Raw genomic sequence first — 27,509 nt, forward strand, 5'->3', positions numbered from 1 at the left:
GACCCAGTGGCAGTGCCATAGACCAAAAGCGGGCACACCCACCTCTTCAGACAAACAGCACTCTCACGGGTGCTTGCGCCAAGTGGCGATACCACGGCCCCGTGTGGGGAGTTTGGCCATTTAGGGAGGTGTAAACATGTCGTATGCTGGACAATCAGCTGCTGCAAATTACGAGATTGGTAAAGTCATTCAGAGTAGTCCACAGGCAATACATTTTCATAGGAAAGCTAGGTGTCGGCCGGGCAAGGTGGGGCAAAAGAATTCGAAATCCAGTTGTGGTTCATTTTAATGAAGGTTAGATCATCAACATTTTGGGTGGCCAGACGAGTCGTTTTTTCGGTTAATATTGAACCTGCAGCACTGAATACTCTTTCTGATAGGACACTAGCTGCCGGGCAAGCAAGCTCCTGCAATGCATATTCTGCCAATTCTGGCCAGGTGTCTAATTTGGATGCCCAGTAATCAAATGGGAATGACGGTTGAGGTAGAACATCGATAAGTGATGAAAAATAGTTAGTAACCATACTGGACAAATGTTGTCTCCTGTCACTTTGAATTGATGCAGCAGTACCTGTCCTGTCTGCGGTCATAGCAAAATCACTCCACAACCTGTTCAGAAAACCCCTCTGTCCAACGCCAGTTTGGATTTCTGCACCTCTAACACTTCTGTTCTGCTGCCCCCTGCTGCTCGTGTGAGAACGATCACGGGCGCTGTGTGCTGGGAATGCCTGAAGCAAACGGTCAACAAGAGTTGATTGTTTGGTTGCTAATATTAGTTCCAAGTTCTCATGTGGCATAATATTTTGCAATTTGCCTTTATAGCGAGGATCAAGGAGGCAGGCCAACCAGTAATCGTCATCGTTCATCATTTTAGTAATGCGTGTGTCCCTTTTGAGGATACGTAAGGCATAATCCGCCATGTGGGCCAAATTTCCAGTTGTCAAATCAGCGGTTGTGCTTGGTTGAGGGGCAGTTTCAGGCAAATCTACGTCACTTGTGTCCCTCAAAAAACCAGAACCCGGCCTTGCCACGCCACCAATTTCCAGTGGCCCCGGAAAAGCTTCCTCATTAAAAATATACTCATCCCCATCATCCTCCTCGTCCTCCTCCTCTTCGCCCGCTACCTCGTCCTGTACACTGCCCTGACCAGTCAATGGCTGACTGTCATCAAGGCTTTCCTGTTCCTCTGCTGCAGACGCCTGATGTGCGTCAAACTTTGCATCAGCAGACGCATTAGGGGGATGCTCATGCTTATTATGGAGTTGTCTACACTAACCAGCCGTGTGCATTCCTCAAAACACTGAAGGACTTGACACATGTCTTGAATCTTCGACCACTGCACACCTGACAACTCCATGTCTGCCATCCTACTGCCTGCCCGTGTATGCGTATCCTCCCACAAAAACATTACAGCCCGCCTCTGTTCGCACAGTCTCTGAAGCATGTGCAGTGTTGAGTTCCACCTTGTTGCAACGTCTATGATTAGGCGATGCTGGGGAAGGTTCACAGACCGCTGATAGGTCTGCATACGGCTGGAGTGTACGGGCGAACGGCGGATATGTGAGCAAAGTCTGCGCACTTTGAGGAGCAGGTTGGATAACCCCAGATAAGTTTTCAGGAAGCACTGCACCACCAGGTTTAAGGTGTGAGCCAGGCAAGGAATGTGTTTCAGTTGGGAAAGGGAGATGGCAGCCATGAAATTCCTTCCGTTATCACTCACTACCTTGCCTGCCTCAAGATCTACTGTGCCCAGCCACGACTGCGTTTCTTTCTGCAAGAACTCGGACAGAACTTCCGCGGTGTGTCTGTTGTCACCCAAACACTTCATAGCCAATACAGCCTGCTGACGCTTGCCAGTAGCTGCCCCATAATGGGACAACTGGTGTGCAACAGTGGCAGCTGCGGATGGAGTGATTAGGCGACTGCGATCTGTGGACGAGCTCTCGCTTCTGCAGCAGGACGAGGAGGAGGAGGGGGTGCGAACGCCTACAGCCAACTGTTTCCTAGACCGTGGGCTAGGCAGAACTGTCCCGAAATTGCTGTCCCCTGTGGATCCTGCTTCCACCACATTCACCCAGTGTGCCGTGATGGACACGTAACGTCCCTGGTCATGCCTACTGGTCCATGCATCTGTTGTCAAGTGCACCTTTGTACTCACAGATTTCCTGAGTGCATGGATGATGCGCTCTATAACATGCTGGTGGAGGGCTGGGATGGCTTTTCTCGAAAAGAAGTGTCAACTGGGTAGCTCGTAGCGTGGTACAGCGTAGTCCATCAGGGCTTTGAAAGCTTCACTTTCAACTAACCGGTAGGGCATCATCTCTAACGAGATTAGTCTAGCTATGTGGGCGTTCAAACCCTTTGTACGCGGATGCGAGGATAAGTACTTCCTTTTTCTAACCAGAGTCTCATGTAGGGTGAGCTGGACTGGAGAGCTGGAGATCGTGGAACTAGCGGGTGTGCCGGTGGACATGGCAGACTGAGAGACGGTTGGAGACGGTATTGTTTCCGCCTGTGCCCTAGATGCAGTGTTTCCTACTACGAAACTGGTGATTCCCTGACCCTGACTGCTTTGGCCTGGCAAAGAAACCTGCACAGATACTGCAGGTGGGGCAGAAAATGGTGGCCTTACAGTGACGGCAGGGATGTAGCGTTGGTGAGTAGCTTCATTGGCCGAGGGTGCTACAACCTTAAGGGACGTTTGGTAGTTAGTCCAGGCTTGCAAATGCATGGTGGTTAAATGTCTATGCATGCAACTTGTATTCAGACTTTTCAGATTCTGACCTCTGCTTAAGGTAGTTGAACATTTTTGACAGATGACTTTGTGCGGATCAATTGGATGTTGTTTAAAAAAATGCCAGACTGCACTCTTTCAAGCCTCGGATCCCTTTTCAGGCATTGCAGACTGAGCTTTAACCGGATGGACACGCTGTCCTCCAACAGTTTTTGGCTTTGCCACGTGTTTTGTCCCATCTACGGGCCCGGCAGATGGAACCTGTTGCGATGTTGATGCCTGCTGCGGCCCCTCCTCCTCCGCTTCAGAACTACTGCCGCCTGCACCCTGTTCCCCCAATGGCTGCCAATCGGGGTCAACAACTGGGTCATCTATAACCTCCTCTTCTAGCTCGTGCGCAACTTCGTCTGTGTCACCGTGTAAGTCGGTGGTAGAGCGTTCGTGACAGGGCAACATAGTCTCATCAGGGTCTGATTCTGGATCAGTACCCTGCGAGGGCAATGTTGTGGTCTGAGTCAAAGGACCAGCATAGTAGTCTGGCTGTGGCTGTGCATCAGTGCACTCCATGTCAGATTCAACTTGTAATGGGCATGGCCTGTTAACTGCTTCACTTTCTAAGCCAGGGACGGTATGTGTAAAGAGCTCCATGGAGTAACCCATTGTGTCGCCTGCTGCATCCTTCTCTGTTGTTGTTTTTGCTGAAGAGGACAAGGAAGCGACTTGTCCCTGACCGTGAACATCCACTAACGACGCGCTGCTTTTACATTTACCAGTTTCAAAAGAGGAGGCAAAAGAGCTAGAGGCTGAGTCAGCAAGGTAAACCAAAACTTGCTCTTGCTGCTCCGGCTTTAAAAGCGGTTTTCCTACTCCCAGAAAAGGGAGCGTTCGAGGCCTTCTGTAGCCAGACGACGAACCTGGCTCCACAGCTCCAGGCTTAGGTGCAATATTTTTTTTCCCACGACCACCTGATGCTTCACTACCACTACCATCATTACCAGCTGACAATGAACGCCCACGGCCACGACCTCTTCCACCAGACTTCCTCATTGTTTTAAAAACGTAACCAAAGTAACGGTATTTGTTGCTGTCAAACAACTTACACGGTGAGCTATAACTTCAGTATGATTTAGATATCCCTTTACAGGTGGGTGAGACCGCAAGGAAAATCAGGCACAATGTTACACACTCTGTTTTTGGTGGCACCAAATGAGAGAGATGCCACACACGCAGGACTGTCACTCAAGCAGAAATGTCAATATTGATCTCCCACTTTTTTTTTTATTTGTTCAGGGAGAATTTAGAAACCAAATAAAAAAAAAATAGGCTTTCTATGGCCCACTATTTGAGAGAGAGAGATGGCACACCCAGGAGTCAAGACTGGCACACAAGCAGAAAGGGCAATATTAATCTCCCACTGATTTTTATTTTTTTTTTTTCAGGGAGAATTTAGAAACACAATAAAAAAAAAATAGGCTTTCTATGGCCCAGTGCCCACTATTTGAAAGAGAGAGATGGCACACCCAGGAGTCAGGAGTGGCACACAAGCAGAAAGGGCAATATTAATCTCCCACTGATTTCTTTTTGATTTTTTCAGGGAGAATTTAGAAACACAATAAAAAAAAAGGCTTTCTATGGCCCACTATTTGAGAGAGAGAGATGGCACACCCAGGAGTCAAGACTGGCACAAAAGCAGAAAGGGCAATATTAATCTCCCACTGATTTTTTTTTTTCAGGGAAACTTTAGAAACAAAATAAAATGAAATGATTTTTTCAGGAAGAATTTAGAAACCAAATAAAATAAAATGATTTTTTAAGGGAGAATTTAGAAACCAAATAAAAAAAAAATAGCCTTTCTATGGCCCAGTGCCCACTATTTGAGAGAGAGAGATGGCACACCCAAGAGTCAAGACTGGCACAAAAGCAGAAAGGGCAATATTAATCTCCAACTGATTTTTTTTTTTTTCAGGGAGAATTTAGAAACACAATAAAAAAAAATAGGCTTTCTATGGCCCAGTGCCCACTATTTGAAAGAGAGAGATGGCACACCCAGGAGTCAGGAGTGGCACACAAGCAGAAAGGGCAATATTAATCTCCCACTGATTTCTTTTTGATTTTTTCAGGGAGAATTTAGAAACACAATAAAAAAAAAAAAAAAAAGCTTTCTATGGCCCAGTGCCCACTATTTGAGAGAGAGAGATGGCACACCCAGGAGTCAAGACTGGCACACAAGCAGAAAGGGCAATATTAATCTCCCACTTCTTTTTTTTTTTTTTTTTTCAGGGAGACTTTAGAAACAAAATAAAATAAAATGATTTTTTCAGGAAGAATTTAGAAACCAAATAAAATAAAATGATTTTTTCAGGGAGAATTTAGAAACCAAATTAAAAAAATAGCCTTTCTATGGCCCAGTGCCCACTATTTGAGAGAGAGATGGCACACCCAGGAGTCAAGACTGGCACACAAGCAGAAAGGGCAATATTAATCTCCCACTGATTTTTTTTTTTATTTTTTCAGGGAGAATTTAGAAACACAATAAAAAAAAAAAGGCTTTCTATGGCCCACTATTTGAGAGAGAGAGATGGCACACCCAGGAGTCAGGAATGGCACACAAGCAGAAAGGGCAATGTTAATCTCCCACTGATTTCTTTTTGATTTTTTCAGGGAGAATTTAGAAACACAATAAAAAAAAATAGGCTTTCTATGGCCCACTGCCCACTATTTGAAAGACAGAGATGGCACACCCAGGAGTCAGGAGTGGCACACAAGCAGAAAGGGCAATATTAATCTCCCACTGATTTCTTTTTGATTTTTTCAGGGAGAATTTAGAAACACAATAAAAAAAAAATAGGCTTTCTATGGTTCACTAGTTGAGAGAGAGAGATGGTACACCCAGGAGTCAGGAGTGGCACACAAGCAGAAAGGGCAATATTAATCTCCCACTGATTTTTTTTATTTTTTCTGGGAGTATTTAGAAACCCAATAAAAAAAAAAAATAATAGGCTTTCTATGGCCCACTATTTGAGAGAGAGATGGCACACTCAGGACTGGCACAGAAGCCCAAAGGCCAATGTTAATCTCCCACTGTATTTTTTTTATCAGGGAGAATTTATAAACCCCACAAAAAAAAACAGAAAAATGAAAAGGCTTTCTATGGCCTACTATGTGAGAGAGATGGCACACACAGGGATGGCACTCTAGCAGAAATGCCAATCTTAATCTCCCACAAAAAAAAAAAAAAACAGGGACTGTCCTACAATTACTATCTCCCTGCAGTAATCTCAGCCAGGTATGGCAGGCAGTAGGGTTGAGCGACCTTGACCTTTTTAGAGATCGAGCCGTGTTTCGCGAAACCCGACTATCTTAGAAGTCGAGTCGAGTGGAATCGGCCGATTATCGCGAAAAGTCGGATATCGCCCGAAACACGAAACCCAATGCAAGTCAATGGGGGAGCATAGTCGGCAGTGAGTGGAGGCCAGGAAAACACCTACACTGCCCATTTTAATGGCAAAAACATCCATTCTTGTTACAGAAGCTTGTCAATCGTAATTTACCTTATAATAATTGGAAGGCATTTGAAATTGGGGGTCATTTGGCTAAAGTTGTGGGGGGTAGGGCTGGTTCAAGTAATTAGTGGGCCCAGGAAATCTGGAACACGTCACGGCAGTGGAGCAGGGAGAGGTAAGTATTTCAACTTTGCAAGTGCTGAGATCCTGAGCAAGCAGGGGGGGCCCACTCGTTGGCATTGGCACTGGCACAGGGCCCCTCAAAGTACAGCGGTGTGTTTGCACGGCGGGGGCGCCTCCCACCGGCAGCAACACTTTTGCGTACTATGAGAGGCCCTGTGCCAGTGACGTCGTCAACTAGTATTCCTCCCCTCACCTGATGAAGGAACCTGCACTTTCATCTGCACCTTCCTCTTTGTCCCCGTGTAAGGTGGTATGGTATGCGGGAAGAGGAACCTGACTTTCAGCAGGGTCACAATCTTGCTGTGTAGCGTGCACGGGGAATTTTGCGTTATGGGTCAATGTACCAGCAGACTCATCTATCACTGGCTGGGCAATGGGCAGGATGAGGAGGAAACACAGATATAGGCCCAAAGAATAAAGTGGGCTAAATGCAGTTCAAAATTGGTAACACAGGACTAACCAGGGGGCATTGCAGTGGAGGACAACTGGAATGAGAGGCTGACACAGAGAGTAGGCCCAAATCAGTAAGTAGTCGAAATGCAGTTCAAAATTGGCAACCGTAGTAAACAGGCGGCACAGCTTTGTTCAGTGGAGGAGAACAGCAAGGAGTGGCAGACACCGATAGTAGGCCCCAACCCAACTAGTAGGCCAAATGCAGTCTAACATTAACAACTACTTAACGAGAGCCTGAAAATGGAATTTCAGGACAGGAAACCAGGAGAACAGCAAGGAGCGGCAGACACTGTTAGTAGGCCCCAAACCAACTAGTACGCCAAATGCAGTTGTTCCATTTAACCACTATTTAACAAGAGCCTGAAGATAGAAGCTCAGGAAAGGCAACCTGGAGAACACCTTGGAGTGGAACACACCGTCTCTACACCCCATGCACAATTTGTAGGCCTAATGCAGTGTAGTTTTCTACAACTACTAAACGAGAGTCGGAAGACCGAAGCAATGTGGACGAAACCTGGGGCACACCTTGGGGCGGCAGACACCGTTAGTAGGCCCTACCAAAGTTGTACCCCCAATGCAGTTTTAAAATTCCTAGAGGCTGAAAACAAGACTGTTGACGCTCAGCTTTTTTCAAAGGAACACAGCTGAATTGAGTGGCGCAGACAGACACAGGTAGTAGGCCTTAAACCAAAAATGTGGCTCACTGCAGCTTAAAAACGTTACAGGGGTACACAGGCAGCATTGCTCTGGGCAGTGGAGGACAATTTCAATAGTGGACCGCAGACAGACTTTGTACGCCTACTATTAAAAAAATGATGCTCTATGGAATTAAAAATTGGTTCCAGGGGTCCACGGGCAGCAGTGGTGTGGTCAGTGGACGAGTATTGGAAGGAGGGACCGCAGACAGGCGTAATAGGCCTAACATAACAAAATCAGGCTGTAGGCACTTTAAAAATGGTTCCAGGGGTACACGGGCAGCAGTGGTGTGGTCAGTGGAGGAAAATTTGAATTAGGGACTGCAGACAGACTTTGTAGGCTGTCCCCTGTGGACCATGCGTCCAACACATTAACCCAGTGCGCCGTAATGGACACGTAATTTTTTGTGGACATGCCTACTGGTCCATGCATCTCTTGTCAGGTGCACCTTTCTACTGTTTGATTGCCTGAGTGCTATGACAATGCAGACTTTTTCATGCCGGTGGAGGGCTGGCATGGCTTTTCTCGCAAAAGAAATGTCGACTGGGTAGCTTGAACCGTGGTACAGCGTAGTTCATCTGGGCTTTCTAAATATAAAACAAAGAAAAAAAGGAGGCTCCATGCACTTTCAGCTGGGTTCCAGGGGTACACGGCCAGCATTGGTCTGGTCAGTGGAGAACTATTGGAAGGAAGGACTGCAGACAGGCTTCGAAGGCCTAACATAAAAAAATTGGGCTGGCTGTAGGCAATTTAAAATTGGTTCCAGGTGAACACGGGCAGCAGTGGTCTGGTCAGTGGAGGCCTAGTGGAAGGAGTGACCGCAGACAGGCATCGAAGGCCTAACATAATAACAGATGGCTGTAGGCAATTTTAAATTGGTTCCAGGGGAACACGGGCAGCAGTGGCCTGGTCAGTGTAGTAGTAGTAGAAAGAATGGACCGCAGACAGGCTTCGAAGGCCTAACATAAAAAAATTGGGCTGTAGGCACTTTATAATTGGTTCCAGGGGTACAAGGGCAGCAGTGGTCTGGTCAGTGGAGGCCTAGTCGAAGGAGTGACCGCAGACAGGCATCGAAGGCCTAACATAATAACAGATGGCTGTAGGCAATTTTAAATTGGTTCCAGGGGAACACGGGCAGCAGTGGCCTGGTCAGTGTAGTAGTAGTAGAAAGAACGGACCGCAGACAGGCTTCGAAGGCCTAACATAAAAAAATTGGGCTGTAGGCACTTTATAATTGGTTCCAGGGGTACACGGGCAGCAGTGGTCTGGTCAGTGGAGGCCTAGTGGAAGGAGTGACCGCAGACAGGCATCGAAGGTCTAACATAATAACAGATGGCTGTAGGCAATTTTAAATTGGTTCCAGGGGAACACGGGCAGCAGTGGCCTGGTCAGTGTAGTAGTAGTAGAAAGAACGGACCGCAGACAGGCTTCGAAGGCCTAACATAAAAAAATTGGGCTGTAGGCACTTTATAATTGGTTCCAGGGGTACACGGGCAGCAGTGGTCTGGTCAGTGGAGGCCTAGTGGAAGGAGTGACCGCAGACAGGCATCGAAGGCCTAACATAATAACAGATGGCTGTAGGCAATTTTAAATTGGTTCCAGGGGAACACGGGCAGCAGTGGCCTGGTCAGTGTAGTAGTAGTAGAAAGAACGGACCGCAGACAGGCTTCGAAGGCCTAACATAAAAAAATTGGGCTGTAGGCACTTTATAATTGGTTCCAGGGGTACACGGGCAGCAGTGGTCTGGTCAGTGGAGGCCTAGTGGAAGGAGTGACCGCAGACAGGCATCGAAGGCCTAACATAATAACAGATGGCTGTAGGCAATTTTAAATTGGTTCCAGGGGAACACGGGCAGCAGTGGCCTGGTCAGTGTAGTAGTAGTAGAAAGAACGGACCGCAGACAGGCTTCGAAGGCCTAACATAAAAAAATTGGGCTGTAGGCACTTTATAATTGGTTCCAGGGGTACACGGGCAGCAGTGGTCTGGTCAGTGGAGGCCTAGTGGAAGGAGTGACCGCAGACAGGCATCGAAGGCCTAACATAATAACAGATGGCTGTAGGCAATTTTAAATTGGTTCCAGTTGTACACGGGCAGCAGTGGTGTGGTCAGTGGAGGCCTAGTGGAAGGAGTGACCGCAGACAGGCATCAAAGGCCTAACATAATAACATATGGCTGTAGGCAATTTTAAATTGGTTCCAGGTGAACACGGCCAGCAGTGGCCTGGTCAGCGGAGGATGATTGTAATGAGTGTCTGCCAGTTAGTAGTCCAAAACAATACATAAATGTGAATGTCTCACATTAAAATCCAGCGAAAACACTAAAGGGTGCAATCTTTAGGTACAGGGGAAGGATCCTCTGCGTTGTTTCTGACCTACTAATTTGGCGCAAAGTTTTTACTTGGGTAAATAGAGGACACTGCCCCTGACTATGTTAAGTACCATTATACATGTCAACACAATGGTATTGTCAGTGGCAGGAATGGAAGGATGTCAGCGCATAGTCTAAACATTGGTGGAAGTGTGAGAGATAATTGTGGAAGTGGCAGAGCAATGTTTGACCTGGGGGTGGGTAAACTCTCTTGTGGACGGCGGTACAGGCCCAGGGCCCCTCATGTTACAACAGTGTGTCTGACGTTGGGTGCGCACCACCACCGCCAGAGACAGTTTATTGTACTATGAGGGACCCAGTGGCAGTGCCGTTGACCAAAAGCGGGCACACCCACCTCTTCAGACAAACAGCACTCTCACGGGTGCTTGCGCCAAGTCGCGATACCACGGCCCCGTGTGTAACCATACTGGACAAATGTTGTCTCCTGTCACTTTCAATTGATGCAGCAGTACCTGTCCTGTCTGCGGTCATAGCAAAATCACTCCACAACCTGGTCAGAAAACCCCTCTGTCCAACGCCACTTCTGATGTGTGCACCCCTAACACTCCTGGTCTGCTGCCCCCTGGAGCTCGTGTGAGAACGATCACGGGCGCTGTGTGCTGGGAATGCCTGAAGCAAACGGTCAACAAGAGTTGATTGTTTGGTTGCTAATATTAGTTCCAAGTTCTCATGTGGCATAATATTTAGCAATTTGCCTTTATAGCGAGGATCAAGGAGGCAGGCCAACCAGTAATCATCATCGTTCATCATTTTAGTAATGCGTGTGTCCCTTTTGAGGATACGTAAGGCATAATCCGCCATGTGGGCCAAAGTTCCAGTTGTCAAATCTGCGGTTGTGATTGGTTGAGGGGCAGTTTCAGGCAAATCTACATCACTTGTGTCCCTCAAAAAACCAGAACCCGGCCTTGCCACGCAACCAATTTCCAGTGCCCCCGGGAAAGCTTCCTCATTAAAAATATACTCATCCCCATCATCCTCCTCGTCCTCCACCTCCTCTTCGCCCCCCTACCTCGTCCTGTACACTGCCCTGACCAGACAATGGCTGACTGTCATCAAGGCTTTCCTCTTCCTCTGGTGCAGACGCCTGATCCTTTATGTGCGTCAAACTTTGCATCAGCAGACACATTAGGGGGATGCTCATGCTTATTATGGCGTTGTCTGCACTAACCAGCCGTGTGCATTCCTCAAAACACTGAAGGACTTGACACATGTCTTGTATCTTCGACCACTGCACACCTGACAACTCCATGTCTGCCATCCTACTGCCTGCCTGTGTATGTGTATCCTCCCACAAAAACATAACAGCCCGCCTCTGTTGGCACAGTCTCTGAAGCATGTGCAGTGTTGAGTTCCACCTTGTTGCAATGTCTATGATTAGGCGATGCTGGGGAAGGTTCAAAGACCGCTGATAGGTCTGCATACGGCTGGAGTGTACAGGCGAACGTCGGATATGTGAGCAAAGTCCACGCACTTTGAGGAGCAGGTCGGAGAACCCAGGATAAGTTTTCAATAAGCACTGCACCACCAGGTTTAAGGTGTGAGCCAGGCAAGGAATGTGTTTCAGTTGGGAAAGGGAGATGGCAGCCATGAAATTCCTTCCGTTATCACTCACTACCTTGCCTGCCTCAAGATCTACTGTGCCCAGCCACGACTGCGTTTCTTGTTGCAAGAACTCGGACAGAACTTCCGCGGTGTGTCTGTTGTCGCCCAAACACTTCATAGCCAATACAGCCTGCTGACGCTTGCCAGTAGCTGGCCCATAATGGGACAACTGGTGTGCAACAGTGTCAGCTGCCGATGGAGTGGTTGGCCGACTGCGGTCTGTGGAAGAGCTGTCGCTTCTGCAGGAGGACGAGGAGGAGGGGGTGCGAACGCGTACAGCCAACTGTTTCCTAGACCGTGGGCTAGGCACAACTGTCCCGAAATTGATGTCCCCTGTGGACCCTGCATCCACCACATTCACCCAGTGTGCCGTGATGGACACGTAACGTCCCTGGCCATGCCTACTAGTCCATGCATCTGTAGTCAGGTGCACCTTTGTACTCACAGATTGCCTGAGTGCATGGACGATGCGCTGTTTAACATGCTGGTGCAGGGCTGGGATGGCTTTTCTGGAAAAAAAGTGTCGACTGGGTAGCTCGTAGCGTGGTTCAGCGTACTCCATCAGGGCTTTGAAAGCTTCACTTTCAACTAACCGGTAGGGCATCATCTCTAACGAGATTAGTCTAGCTATGTGGGCGTTAAAACCCTGTGTACGCGGATGCGAGGATAAGTACTTCCTTTTTCTAACCAGAGTCTCGTGTAGGGTGAGCTGGACTGGAGAGCTGGAGATCGTGGAACTTGCGGGTGTGCTGGTGGACATGGCAGACTGAGAGACGGTTGGAGACGGTATTGTTTCCGCCGGTGCCCTAGATGCAATATTTCCTCCTACAAAACTGGTGATTCCCTGACCCTGACTGCTTTTGGCTGGCAAAGAAACCTGCACAGATACTGCCGGTGGTGCGGAAAATGGTGGCCTTACAGTGACGGAAGGGATGTTGCGTTGCTGACTAGCTTCATTGGCCGAGGGTGCTACAACCTTAAGGGACGTTTGGTAGTTAGTCCAGGCTTGAAAATGCATGGTGGTTAAATGTCTATGCATGCAACTTGTATTGAGACTTTTCAGATTCTGACCTCTGCTTAAGCTAGTTGAACATTTTTGACAGATGACTTTGCGCTGATCAATTGGATGTTGTTTAAAAAAAATGCCAGACTGCACTCTTCTTAGCATCGGATCCCTTTTCAGGGATTGCAGACTGAGCTTTAACCGGATGGCCACGCTGTCCTCCAACAGGTTTTGGCTTTGACACTCGTTTTGGGCCAGTGTTGTGAATTCTGTGGCAGAGCTCCCTCTTGTGGTCACAAGTGGTACTTCGGCTGATTCTCTCTGTGATCTTCCGTTAGTGGAGAAAAGTGGTACTGCGGCTTCTGAGTTTCCTTCCTCAGGTGATATGGTGAAGTCGTTAGGTGCTACCCTATTTAACTCCACCTGGTGCTTGGATCCTTGCTTCCAGTCAATGTTCTAGTGTTGGACCTGTTTCCTCCTGGAGTGTTCCTGTGGCCTGCTGGTCTGCATAGCTAAGTTCCTCTTTGCTATTTGTTTGCTGTTTTTTCTATTCCAGCTTGTCAATTTGTTTTTTCTGCTAGCTGGAAGCTCTGGGACGCAGAGGGTGTACCTCCGTGCCGTTAGTTCGGTACGGAGGGTCTTTTTGCCCCCTTTGCGTGGATTTTGTAGGGTTTTGTGTTGACCGCAAAGTTGCCTTTTCTATCCTCGCTCTGTTCAGGAAGTTGGGCCTCACTTTGCTAAATCTATTTCATCTCTACGTTTGTCTATTCATCTTAACTCACAGTCATTATATGTGGGGGCTGCCTTTTCCTTTGGGGTATTTCTCTGAGGCAAGGTAGGCTTATTTTCCATCTTCAGGCTAGCTAGTTTCTCAGGCTGTGCCGAGTTGCATAGGTAGCGTTAGGCGCAATCCACGGCTGCCTCTAGTTGTGTTGGAGAGGATTAGGGATTGCGGTCAACAGAGTTCCCACGTCTCAGAGCTCGTTCTTATTTTTTGGGTTATTGCCAGGTCACTGTATGTGCACTGACCTCTATGTCCATTGTGGTACTGAATTACCAGCCATAACAGTACTGGAAGCCAAAAGTACTAATGATTGTCAATAGAGGGAAAAAAGAAGTTCTGAGACCATTTTTTTTTTCTTTGCACTGTGTTTTGTTTTTTTTTTTTTCCCCTAGACATTTGGGTGGTTCAGGACACAGGTGTAGCAATGGACATTAAAGGTCTGTCATCATGTGTGGATCAGCTCACGGCAAGAGTACAAAGTATTCAAGACTTTGTGGTTCAGAATTCTATGTTAGAACCGAGAATTCCTATTCCTGATTTGTTTTTTGGAGATAGAACCAAATTTCTGAGTTTCAAAAAAAATTGCAAACTATTTCTGGCTTTGAAACCTCGTTCCTCTGGTGACCCAGGTCAACAAGTTAGGATCGTTATTTCTTTTTTGCGTGGCGACCCTCAGGACTGGGCATTTTCTCTTGCGTCAGGAGATCCTGCATTAAGTAATATCGATGCGTTTTTCCTGGCGCTCGGATTGCTGTACGATGAGCCTAATTCTGTGGATCAGGCAGAGAAGAATTTGCTGGCTCTGTGTCAGGGTCAGGATGAAATAGAGGTATACTGTCAGAAATTTAGAAAGTGGTCCGTACTCACGCAGTGGAATGAAGGTGCGCTCGCAGCTATTTTCAGAAAAGGTCTCTCTGAAGCCCTTAAGGATGTCATGGTGGGATTTCCTATGCCTGCTGGTCTGAATGAGTCTATGTCTCTGGCCATTCAGATCGGTCGACGCTTGCGCGAGCGTAAATCTGTGCACCATTTGGCGGTAGTTCCTGAGCTTAGACCTGAGCCTATGCAGTGCGATAGGACTTTGACCAGAGTTGAATGGCAAGAACACAGACGTCTGAATGGGCTGTGTTTCTACTGTGGTGATTCCACTCATGCTATCTCTGATTGTCCTAAGCGCACTAAGCGGTTCGCTAGGTCTGCCACCATTGGTACGGTACAGTCAAAATTTCTTCTGTCCGTTACCTTGATCTGCTCTTTGTCATCGTATTCTGTCATGGCTTTTGTGGACTCAGGCGCTGCTTTGAATTTGATGGACTTGGAGTATGCTAGGCATTGTGGGTTTGTCTTGGAGCCCTTGCAGTGTCCTATTCCATTGAGAGGAATTGTTGCTACGCCTTTGGCCAAGAATAAGCCTCAGTACTGGACCCAGCTGACCATGTGCATGGCTCCTGCACATCAGGAGGTTATTCGCTTTCTGGTGTTGCATAATCTGCATGATGTGGTCGTGTTGGGGTTGCCATGGCTACAAGTCCATAATCCAGTATTAGATTGGAAATCCACGTCTGTGTCCAGCTGGGGTTGTCAGGGGGTACATGGTGATGTCCCATTTCTGACTATTTCGTCATCCACCCCTTCCGAGGTTCCTGAGTTTTTGTCTGATTACCGGGATCTATTTGATGAGCCCAAGTCCGATACCCTACCTCCGCATAGGGATTGTGATTGTGCTATCGATTTGATTCCTGGTAGTAAATTCCCAAAGGGTCGACTGTTTAATTTGTCTGTGCCTGAGCACGCCGCTATGCGGAGTTATGTGAAGGAGTCTTTGGAGAAGGGGCATATTCGCCCGTCATCGTCGCCATTGGGAGCAGGGTTCTTTTTTGTAGGCAAGAAGGATGGTTCACTGAGACCTTGTATAGATTACCGCCTTCTGAATAAGATCACGGTTAAATTTCAGTACCCTTTGCCATTGTTTTCTGATTTGTTTGCTCGGATTAAGGGGGCTAGTTGGTTCACCAAGATAGATCTTCGTGGTGCGTATAATCTTGTGCGTATTAAGCGAGGCGATGAGTGGAAAACTGCATTTAATACGCCCGAGGGCCATTTTGAGTATCTAGTAATGCCATTCGGACTTGCCAATGCTCCATCAGTGTTTCAGTCCTTTATGCATGACATCTTCCGAGAGTACCTGGATAAATTCCTGATTGTGTACTTAGATGACATTTTGATCTTCTCGGATGATTGGGAGTGTCATGTGAAGCAGGTCAGAATGGTGTTTCAGGTCCTGCGTGCTAATTCTTTGTTTGTGAAGGGATCAAAGTGTCTCTTTGGTGTTCAGAAGGTTTCATTTTTGGGGTTCATTTTTTCCCCTTCTACTATCGAGATGGACCCTGTTAAGGTCCAAGCCATCCATAATTGGACTCAGCCGACATCTCTGAAAAGTCTGCAAAAGTTCCTGGGCTTTGCTAATTTTTATCGTCGCTTCATCTGCAATTTTTCTAGTATTGCTAAACCATTGACCGATTTGACCAAGAAAGGTGCTGATGTGGTCAATTGATCTTCTGCTGCTGTGGAAGCTTTTGAAGAGTTGAAGCATCGTTTTTCTTCTGCCCCTGTGTTGTGTCAGCCAGATGTTTCGCTTCTGTTCCAGGTCGAGGTTGATGCTTCTGAGATTGGAGCAGGGGCTGTTTTGTCGCAGAGAAATTCTGATTGCTCGGTGATGAAACCATGTGCCTTCTTTTCCAGGAAGTTTTCGCCTGCTGAGCGAAATTATGATGTGGGCAATCGAGAGTTGCTGGCCATGAAGTGGGCATTCGAGGAGTGGCGTCATTGGCTTGAAGGAGCTAAGCATCGCGTGGTGGTCTTGACTGATCATAAGAACTTGACTTATCTCGAGTCCGCCAAGCGGTTGAATCCTAGACAAGCTCGTTGGTCGTTGTTTTTTGCCCGTTTTGACTTTGTTATTTCATACCTTCCGGGCTCTAAAAATGTGAAGGCGGATGCTCTGTCTAGGAGTTTTGTGCCCGACTCTCCGGGTGTATCTGAGCCGGCGGGTATCCTCAAAGAGGGAGTAATTGTGTCTGCCATCTCCCCTGAATTGCGGCGGGTGCTGCAGAAATTTCAAGCTAATAAACCTGATCGTTGCCCAGCGGAGAGACTGTTTGTCCCTGATAGGTGGACGAATAAAGTCATCTCTGAGGTTCATTGTTCGGTGTTGGCTGGTCATCCTGGAATCTTTGGTACCAGAGAGTTAGTGGCTAGATCCTTTTGGTGGCCATCTCTGTCGCGGGATGTGCGTACTTTTGTGCAGTCCTGTGGGATTTGTGCTCGGGCTAAGCCCTGCTGTTCTCGTGCCAGTGGGTTGCTCTTACCCTTGCTGGTCCTGAAGAGGCCTTGGACACATATCTCTATGGATTTTATTTCAGATCTTCCCGTCTCTCAAAAGATGTCAGTCATTTGGGTGGTCTGTGATCGCTTCTCTAAGATGGTCCATTTGGTACCCTTGTCTAAATTGCCTTCCTCCTCTGATTTGGTGCCATTGTTTTTCCAGCATGTGGTTCGTTTACATGGCATTCCAGAGAATATCGTTTCTGACAGAGGTTCCCAGTTTGTTTCGAGGTTTTGGCGAGCCTTTTGTGGTAGGATGGGCATTGACTTGTCTTTTTCCTCGGCTTTCCATCCTCAGACTAATGGCCAGACCGAACGAACCAATCAGACCTTGGAGACATATCTGAGATGCTTTGTTTCTGCTGATCAGGATGACTGGGTGTCCTTTTTGCCTTTGGCTGAGTTCGCCCTTAATAATCGGGCCAGCTCGGCTACCTTGGTTTCACCGTTTTTCTGCAACTCTGGGTTCCATCCTCGTTTCTCTTCAGGGCAGGTTGAGTCTTCGGACTGTCCTGGTGTGGATACTGTGGTGGACAGGTTGCAGCAGATTTGGACTCATGTAGTGGACAATTTGACCTTGTCCCAGGAGAAGGCTCAATGTTTCGCTAATCGCAGACGCTGTGTGGGTCCCCGACTTCGGGTTGGGGACTTGGTTTGGTTATCTTCTCGTCATATTCCTATGAAGGTCTCCTCTCCTAAGTTTAAACCGCGTTTTATTGGTCCGTATAGGATTTCTGAGGTCCTTAATCCTGTGTCTTTTCGTCTGACCCTTCCAGATTCTTTTTCCATACATAACGTATTCCATAGGTCATTGTTGCGGAGATACGTGGCACCCGTGGTTCCATCTGTTGATCCTCCTGCCCCGGTTTTGGTGGAGGGGGAGTTGGAGCATATTGTGGAGAAGATTTTGGATTCTCGTGTTTCTAGACGGAAACTCCAGTATCTGGTTAAGTGGAAGGGTTATGCTCAGGAAGATAATTCCTGGGTCTTTGCCTCTGATGTCCATGCTCCCGATCTTGTTCGTTCCTTTCATATGGCTCATTCTGGTCGTCCTGGGGGCTCTGGTGAGGGTTCGGTGACCCCTCCTCAAGGGGGGGGTACTGCTGTGAATTCTGTGGCAGAGCTCCCTCTTGTGGTCACAAGTGGTACTTCGGCTGATTCTCTCTGTGATTAGTGGAGAAAAGTGTTACTGCGGCTTCTGAGTTTCCTTCCTCAGGTGATATGGTGAAGTCGTTAGGTGCTACCCTATTTAACTCCACCTGGTGGTTGGATCCTTGCTTCCAGTCAATGTTCTAGTGTTGGACCTGTTTCCTCCTGGAGTGTTCCTGTGGCCTGCTGATCTGCATAGCTAAGTTCCTCTTTGCTATTTGTTTGCTGTTTTTTCTATTCCAGCTTGTCAATTTGTTTTTTCTGCTAGCTGGAAGCTCTGGGACGCAGAGGGTGTACCTCCGTGCCGTTAGTTCGGTACGGAGGGTCTTTTTGCCCCCTTTGCATGGATTTTGTAGGGTTTTGTGTTGACCGCAAAGTTGCCTTTTCTATCCTCGCTCTGTTCAGGAAGTTGGGCCTCACTTTGCTAAATCTATTTCATCTCTACGTTTGTCTATTCATCTTAACTCACAGTCATTATATGTGGGGGCTGCCTTTTCCTTTGGGGTATTTCTCTGAGGCAAGGTAGGCTTATTTTCCATCTTCAGGCTAGCTAGTTTCTCAGGCTGTGCCAAGTTGCATAGGTAGCGTTAGGCGCAATCCACGGCTGCCTCTAGTTGTGTTGGAGAGGATTAGGGATTGCGGTCAACAGAGTTCCCACGTCTCAGAGCTCGTTCTTATTTTTTGGGTTATTGCCAGGTCACTGTATGTGCACTGACCTCTATGTCCATTGTGGTACTGAATTACCAGCCATAACAGGCCAGATACGGGCCCGGCAGATGGAACCTGTTGCGATGTTGATGCCTGCTGCGGCCCCTCCTCCACCTCCGCTTCTGAACTACTGCCGCCTGCACCCTGTTCCCCCAATGGCTGCCAATCGGGGTCAACAACTGGGTCATCTATTACCTCCCCTTCTAGCTCGTGTGCAACTTCGTCTGTGTCACCGTGTCGGTCGGTGGTATAGCGTTCGTGACGGGGCAACATATTCTCATCAGGGTCTGATTGTTGATCAGTACCCTGAGAGGGCAATGTTGTGGTCTGAGTCAAAGGACCAGCATAGTAGTCAGGCTGTGGCTGTGCATCAGTGCACTCCATGTCAGAATCTACTTGTAATGGGCATGGCCTGTTAAGTGTTTCACTTTCTAAGCCAGGGACGGTATGTGTAAAGAGCTCCATGGAGTAACCCGTTGTGTCGCCTGCTGCATCCTTCTCTTGTTGTTGTTTTTGCTGAAGAGGACAAGGAAGCGACTTGTCCCTGACCGTGAACATCCACAAGCGACGCGCTGCTTTTACATTTACCAGTTTCAGAAGAGGAGGCAAAAGAGCTAGAGGCTGAGTCTGCAAGGTAAGCCAAAACTTGCTGTTGCTGCTCCGGCTTTAAAAGCGGTTTTCCTACTCCCAGAAAAGAGAGCGTTCGAGGCCTTGTGTAGCCAGACGACGAACCTGGCTCCACAGCTCCAGACTTAGGTGGAATATTTTTTTTCCCACGACCACCTGATGCTCCACTACCACTACCATCATTACCAGCTGACAATGAACGCCCACGGCCACGACCTCTTGCACCAGACTTCCTCATTGTTTTAAAAACTTAACCAAAGTAACTTTATTTGTTGCTGTCAAACAACTAACACGGTGACCTATAACTTCAGTATGATTTCAATATCCCTTTACAGGTTGGTGAGACCACAAGGAAAATCAGGCACAATGTTACACACTCTGTTTTCTGTGGCACCAAATCACAGAGATGCCACACACGCAGGACTGTCATTCAAGCACAAATGTCAATATTAATCTCCCACTGTTTTTTTTTTTTTTTTTTTTTCAGGGAGACTTTAGAAACAAAATAAAAAAAATGATTTTTTCAGGAAGAATTTAGAAACCAAATAAAAAAACAAAAAAGGCTTTCTATGGCCCACTGAGTGAGAGATGGCACACACAGGAGTCAGGAGTGGCACACAAGCCCAGAGGCCAATATTTTTCTCCCACTGATTGATGTAGTGATTTTTTCAGGTAGATTTTGGAACCCAGATCAAGCAAAAAAAAAAAAAAGGCTTTCAATGGCCCACAATTTGAGAGAGAGAGAGATGGCACACCCAGGAGTCAAGACTGGCACACAAGCAGAAAGGGCAATATTAATCTCCCACCTATTTTTTTTTTTTTTTTTTTTCAGGGAGACTTTAGAAACAAATTAAAATAAAATGATTTTTTCAGGAAGAATTTAGAAACAAAATAAAAAAAATGATTTTTTCAGGAAGAATTTAGAAACCAAATAAAAAAACAAAAAAGGCTTTCTATGGCCCACTGAGTGAGAGATGGCACACACAGGAGTCAGGAGTGGCACACAAGCCCAGAGGCCAATATTTTTCTCCCACTGATTGATGTAGTGATTTTTTCAGGTAGATTTTAGAACCCAAATCAAGCAAAAAAATAAATAGGCTTTCTATGGCCCACTGAGTGAGAGATGGCACACACAGGAGTCAGGAGTGGCACACAAGCCCTGAGGCCAATATTTTTCTCCCACTGATTGATGTAGTGATTTTTTCAGGTAGATTTTGGAACCCAAATCAAGCAAAAAAATAAATAGGCTTTCTATGGCCCACTGAGTGAGAGATGGCACACACAGGAGTCAGGAGTGGCACACAAGCCCTGAGGCCAATATTTTTCTCCCACTGATTGATGTAGTGATTTTTTCAGGTAGATTTTAGAACCCAAATCAAGCAAAAAAATAAATAGGCTTTCTATGGCCCACTGAGTGAGAGATGGCACACACAGGAGTCAGGAGTGGCACACAAGCCCTGAGGCCAATATTTTTCTCCCACTGATTGATGTAGTGATTTTTTCAGGTAGATTTTAGAACCCAAATCAAGCAAAAAAATAAATAGGCTTTCTATGGCCCACTGAGTGAGAGATGGCACACACAGGGATGGCACTCTAGCAGAAATGCCAATCTTAATCTCCCACAAAAAAAAACAAAAAAAAAACAGGGACTGTCCTACAAGTACTATCTCCCTGCAGTAATCTCAGCCAGGTATGGCAGGCAGCAATAAGGAGTGGACTGATGCACAAATTAAATAAAAAGTGTGGACAAACAAACAAGATAGCTGTGCAGAACAACAGGATTTGTGCTTTGAAAAAAGCAGTTGGTTTGCACAGCGGCGTACACACAGCAATGCAGCTATCACGGAGCCTTCTAGGGCAGCCCAATGAGCTACAGCACTGAGAAAAAAAAAAAAAATGTAGCTTCCACTGTCCCTGCACACCGAAGGTGGTGTTGGACAGTGGAAATCGCTACAGCACAAGCGGTTTGGTGGTTAATGGACCCTGCCTAACACTATCCCTGCTTCTGACGAAGCGGCAGCAACCTCTCCCTAAGCTCAGATCAGCAGCAGTAAGATGGCGGTCGGCGGGAACACCCCTTTATAGCCCCTGTGACGCCGCAGACAGCAAGCCAATCACTGCAATGCCCTTCTCTAAGATGGTGGGGACCAGGACCTATGTCATCACGCTGCCCACACTCTGCGTTCACCTTCATTGGCTGAGAAATGGCGCTTTTCGCGTCATTGAAACACGACTTTGGCGCGAAAGTCGCGTACCGCATGGCCGACCACGCACAGGGGTCGGATCGGGTTTCATGAAACCCGACTTTGCCAAAAGTCGGCGACTTTTGACAATGAACGACCCGTTTCGCTCAACCCTAGCAGGCAGCAATAAGGAGTGGACTGATGCACAAATGAAATAAAAAGTGTGGACAAACAAACAAGATAGCTGTGCAGAAAGGAAGGAACAACAGGATTTGTGCTTTGAAAAAAGCAGTTGGTTTGCACACCGGCGTACACACAGCAAAGCAGCTATCAGGGAGCCTTCTAGGGCAGCCCAATGAGCTACAGCGCTGAGGAAAAAAAAATGTAGCTTCCACTGTCCCTGCAAACAAAAGGTGGTGTTGGACAGTGGAAATCGCTACAGCACAAGCGGTTTGGTGGTTAATGGACCCTGCCTAACGCTATCCCTGCTTCTGACGAAGCGGCAGCAACCTCTCCCTAGGCTCAGATCAGCAGCAGTAAGATGGCGGTCGGCGGGAACGCCCCTTTAAAGCCCCTGTGACGCCGCAGACAGCAAGCCAATCACTGCAATGCCCTTCTCTAAGATGGTGGGGACCAGGACCTATGTCATCACGCTGCCCACACTCTGTGTCCACCTTCATTGGCTGAGAAATGGCGCTTTTCGCGTCATTGAAACGCGACTTTGGCGCGAAAGTCGCGTACCGCATGGCCGACCCCACACAAGGGTCGGATCGGGTTTCATGAAACCCGACTTTGCCAAAAGTCGGCGACTTTTAAAAATGAACGATCCGTTTCGCTCAAAACTAATCGTAGGCATTTTTGGAGACACCCCATTATCGAACTATGTGAGAGCCGTGGAGCCTATCACACGCTGTATGGCGAGCTTAATGCCAACCCGGAGAAATTCCATGAATATACAAGGATGTCGCAAGACTCGTTCCGGGATTTGCTTGCTCGTGTCCAAGGAGCCATACGGAGACAGGACACCCAGCTCCGTATAGCGATACCACCCGAGCAACGTCTGCTGGTTACATTGAGGTACGTTCCAAATCTAAACCAATGACAGTCCAAATTTTGGGTTTTCTGACATGTATTTTTTGTGTATTTTCCTTTCTGTTTTTAGCGTAACCACACCATAAATAGAGTAGATTGTAATATTTTATTTTGATTATTTTCTTCCAGATTTATGGCAACCGGAGAGAGTTTATCATCCCTCCACTTCCAATACCGGCTTGGAATATCCACCCTGTCCGGAATAGTTGCGGACACCTGCCGGGCTTTGTGGAATGTACTCCGGGATGTGTTTATACCCTTACCCACCTTGGACATGTGGCTTGAAATTGCGGAAAAATTCTGGAGTGTGTGTGATTTCCCAAACTGTTTGGGAGCGGTTGATGGAAAGCACATTCGCATTATCAAACCAGCGAGAACAGGTTCGGAGTACATCAATTACAAAAAATATTTTTCTGTTGTGCTCATGGCAATTGCCGATGCGGACTATCGCTTCATCGCCGTGGACATTGGAGCTTTTGGCCGTGGCAACGATTCACAGACTTTTAAGAACTCTGACTTGGGCCGCCGTGTGTATGGCAAAAATTTTAATTTTCCATGGCCACAACCGCTCCCCAACACTCAAAGTCCACCGATGCCATTTGTTATGGTTGGGGATGAGGCCTTTCAGATGTGTGAAAATTATTGAAGCCATATTCCAGTCGGGACTTGAACCACACTAGAAGGATCTTTAACTACAGACTGACCAGGGCCCGAAGAACAGTAGAGTGCACCTTTGGCATTCTAGTCTCAAAATGGTGCATCCTTGCATCAGCCATTAATCTAAAAATGGAGACAGTCGACGAAGTGGTCAAAGCCTGTGTGGTTCTGCACAATTACATAATGGCTAAGGAGTGACCCAACATTGAACTGGATGAACCTGTTGCACACCCACTGCCCGATTACCATCATCACCCGCTGCGGTCAACTGCTGAAGTTGGTCACATGCGGGACCAATTTGCCGCCTTTTTTGATTCTGATATTGGACGTGTGTCATGGCAGGACAATGTTGTGTAAATGTCCTGTTGTAATTTTATCTGTACCAGTAATTTTCTTAAATGTTAATAATATTTCTCATTAATAAACTTTATTTTTGGTTGTGTTGACCGTGTCTCCGATGTATTTCCTCTACAAACCAAGGCTGTCCTAAAACTAGCAGTATTTGGTCTGTATTTAATATCAGTATTTATAATCTAAAACCTGGAGTGGGTGATAAAGGCAGAGGTGCTAGTTATTATGTGAATATCAAAATTTACCTCTAATTGTTCCACTCCTTGTTTTGGCTTACAAATACTTATATAAAACAGTGACCACATACTGCTAGTGTGACGGCAGCCATGTTGCTTTAAGCTTGGTGACGTCATTGCGTCCTGATTCTGTTCTGCAGTATCCATTGGACACAGACTGAAGAGACAATGACTGTCACATTAAAGAGATCTATACTCATCAAGTCAGGTGTCAGAAATAATGAATTCATGATGCACATATAACAGCCTCATGAATTCACTATTTCTGACACCTGTGCAGGTGAGCATAGATATGCCGTGTATGACTACCATCGTCCCTTCACTTTGTGTGGAATAGATTATGTACACAGAAGGGAAAATGGAGGTTATCATACAAGGCAGTTCTCTACTCACCAGGTCAGGTGTCCTAACTAATGAGTTTTTTGACACCTGACCTGTTGAGTTTAGTTCTGCATTGTATTTCCGCCATTTTCTCTTCAGACTGCAACACCAGTCACAGACTAAGCGGAATGAAGAGATTATGGAGATAATACATGAATTAATTTTTTGGCCCACCTCATATCTCTATACTAAAGACACACAAAGCTGTAGTCTTTTATTTGCTAACTACTGTAGATATGATGTGGCCAAAAAATAAAGTGTGTGGCGAAGTTTATTATTTGGCGCACGGTGTGTGTTGCCGGTGGCGAAAGACAAAATAAACCAAACATAATTGGGGCAAAAAAATTGTATTTATTTTTTAACAACAAAAATATTTCTTTAACTGCGCCGGCTTGGGTTAGAGTGATGTAAACGGGGGTGTGAAGCATTGAGGCCTGGCTAACCGTGGACGACGCAGAGGTGGCAGGAGAAGGGGCAATGAAACTAGTGGGGTCTGGTAGTTCGGGATGGGGCTTGACACATGAGAGGCTTGAGATGCACTGGAAGGGTGAGACAAACCTGACATTACAGACACACTGGGAGGTGAAAAGGGAGGAATACTAAGAGTCCGCAGTTTTTTTTTTTTTTTGTGATTGCTGGGTTGTGGGAAACCTCATGGGCTCATATGTCTTTGCATGGTCTTGGTGGGTGACCTTTCAGGGTCCGGCTGCACTATGTCAGAGTCCATAGTGCTCGTAGAGCGTGCAGCCATGCCAGAGTCCATAGTGCTCGCTGAGTGTGCAGCCATGCCAGAGTCCATAGTGCTCGTAGAGCATGCAGCCATGCCAGAGTCCATAGTGCTCGTAGAGCGTGCAGCCATGCCAAAGTCCATAGTGCTCATAGAGCGTACAGCCATTCCAGAGTCCATAGCGCTCGTAGAGCGGAAGGCCATGCCAGGGTCCTGCTGCATCGTGGTGGTGGCGGTACGGAAGGCCATGCCAGGATCCTGCTGCATCGTGGTGGTGGTGGTACGGAAGGCCATGCCAGGGTCCTGCTGCATCGTGGTGTCAGTGGAGGAGGTCCAAGCAGGAGCAGCGGTTGTCATGGTGGTGGCGGTGGGCTGTCCAACAGCACTCGGCATGGTGGTGGTGCTGTACTGGTGTCCAGCAGTGCTAGGAATAGAGGTGGCCGTGCAGTGGTATGTAGCAGAGGTCGGCATTGAGGTTAATCGTGACAGTGAAGGCACAGGTGGATATGCCACCACTGTCTGCTGAAAATACCATCTCTGCTGCATAGCCTGCACGTAAGCAGCATTGCCGGCCTGCATGACACTCAGCTGGAGATCAGGAGTAAGGTGTTCTGACATGCCCTGCTCAATTTGGTTAAAAAAATGATGTGCTGGCCTCTGGAGGTCACCTTTTACTTGGTCAAGGCTTTTGGTGACCTCCTGGATACGTGTATTCATGTGGCTAAGTGAAATATCCATTCGTCACCCAAAGCCTTGAGTCCTTCGTGAAAAACCGAGCTCAAGTGCAAAAACTCGGGCATGAGGGACCTGTCCGATGCCCTCTGCTGCTGCCGGGAGGAGCCCAAAAAAAAGGGGCAGTGGCAGAAGACTGGGAAAGGGGAACACCTGATGGACCAGCTTCCTGGTCTCCAGTTAGTGTGGCAGGCTCACTTGCTGCAACGCTGCTGGATGGCTGGGATGGGTCCATGGCTGTCTGATGAAGAACCGCTCCAGAACCTGGGCCAACAGTAGTGCTCCATGTGCTGTGAAAAAAGTAAAAAGAAAATTAATACCAAAAAATAACCAGATGCAAAATCCTGTGGAATAGAAACATACAGATTATGGCAATACAATACAACCTAATGCAAGGGAAAAATACTTTCTCTGGGCAAGGACTGGTCTTAAAAATGCCAGAACACGATGGCATTTGTATTTTCTGATCCTTGCACCTGAACCACTGGGAACACGGCTCTCTTGACACAGGTCCTTGTTGAAGCAGTCCTTCATCGAATGCCACCATGTTTTGACTTTGGCCACTGTTAAAAAAAAACCCCAAAACATTATGGTCAGAAAATGAACTTTTAACCGTGCTCACACAACTGTGTGTGATAAGAGAAACTCCTGAGAGTTTCTTTCACCACACACAGTTGTGTGACCACGGCCAAGGTCTCGGCTGCTTCACACTGCATTGCAATACTTACCAAATGCAGTTCGGACCCAAGTTGGGGCGTTGTCCCAGCCATCCCACATCGCTATGGCCATCTTATTCCATAGGCGCCGGATCGTTATGTTGTTTGAGTGCAGTGGATCCCGGGTGTCCCACAACGGGACTCGCTCCTGGACCAAGGCGATGAATAGGTCATTCTCTATTATGTCTTCATCTCGTTCTGGAACCTAAAAATGAAATAAAGACATTAATGTTGGGTCAATTAAGGAAAAGAAAGAAAACAGAGGCTGAGAAATGGCACGATTAGGAAAGTCAAGATACAAAAGGATTCCAGAAGAAAAATGTAAAGAAATAGGAATGTAAAGAAAGGAAGATTCAAGAATACTAAAGTGAGGATACAGTAAACAGTCAGCCTTGTATACGTACATGCTGCCGCCTTGCCACCCGACCTTGACTCCGCTGCTCCTACCCAGTCTCTGCCGCAGTAAAAGAGCTCTAAAAAAGTGAAAAACAAAAATTGTCATATGTGTTGATGTGACAGTGAATACTTACCAATCTGAGGAGGCAAGTACTCACCTCACTGACATGTTCTACTTCAGAAGGCCCAGGACGTTGCTCCTCATCAGAAGAAGAAGACATTCTGATGCATGCAGAAAGAAAGAAATAGAAATCAGGACATGTAGAGACAGAAAATAGAAAATAAAGGCATTGGCTAGCATATACTCACATTGTTCAGAGGCTTGGTTGCTCCAATGTGCTGTGGTCCGTCTGTTCTGCTTTGCTGTCTGCTGAGTAGTGACCTGCAAATGTCCACTCCCTCTCTTTATCACCTTGTATGTGGGGGGTGGCTTATCAGTGTCTAGACATGTTTTTCTCTTGTGGAACGCATGCATTCACGAACGCAAGCAAACGCATGTGCATGTGAACGTATGTGTTCATATAGACAGCAATGCGTTTTTTTGCGCAATCGACCGCATACGTTTCCAGGCGGCAAATTGACGCCTCTAAAAATTACTACATGTTGCATTTCCGCGACAAGCCGCAGACGAAATGACGCATGCGTCGTCAAACACGGCAAAATGTGAACGATCGCAGATGCATGCGTCCCTAATGTTAAAGATAGGAATACACAACGCATGCGGATATTTGCGGAAGAAACGCAAATGTGAAACCGGCCTTAGTGGCCTGAGATCAGCGCATGTAAATACAACAGAAATGCTTCGCAGGGAGACCAGGCAAGGA

This window comes from Ranitomeya imitator, chromosome 8 (genome assembly GCF_032444005.1).
Source record: "Ranitomeya imitator isolate aRanImi1 chromosome 8, aRanImi1.pri, whole genome shotgun sequence".
Classification (NCBI taxonomy): domain Eukaryota; kingdom Metazoa; phylum Chordata; class Amphibia; order Anura; family Dendrobatidae; genus Ranitomeya; species Ranitomeya imitator.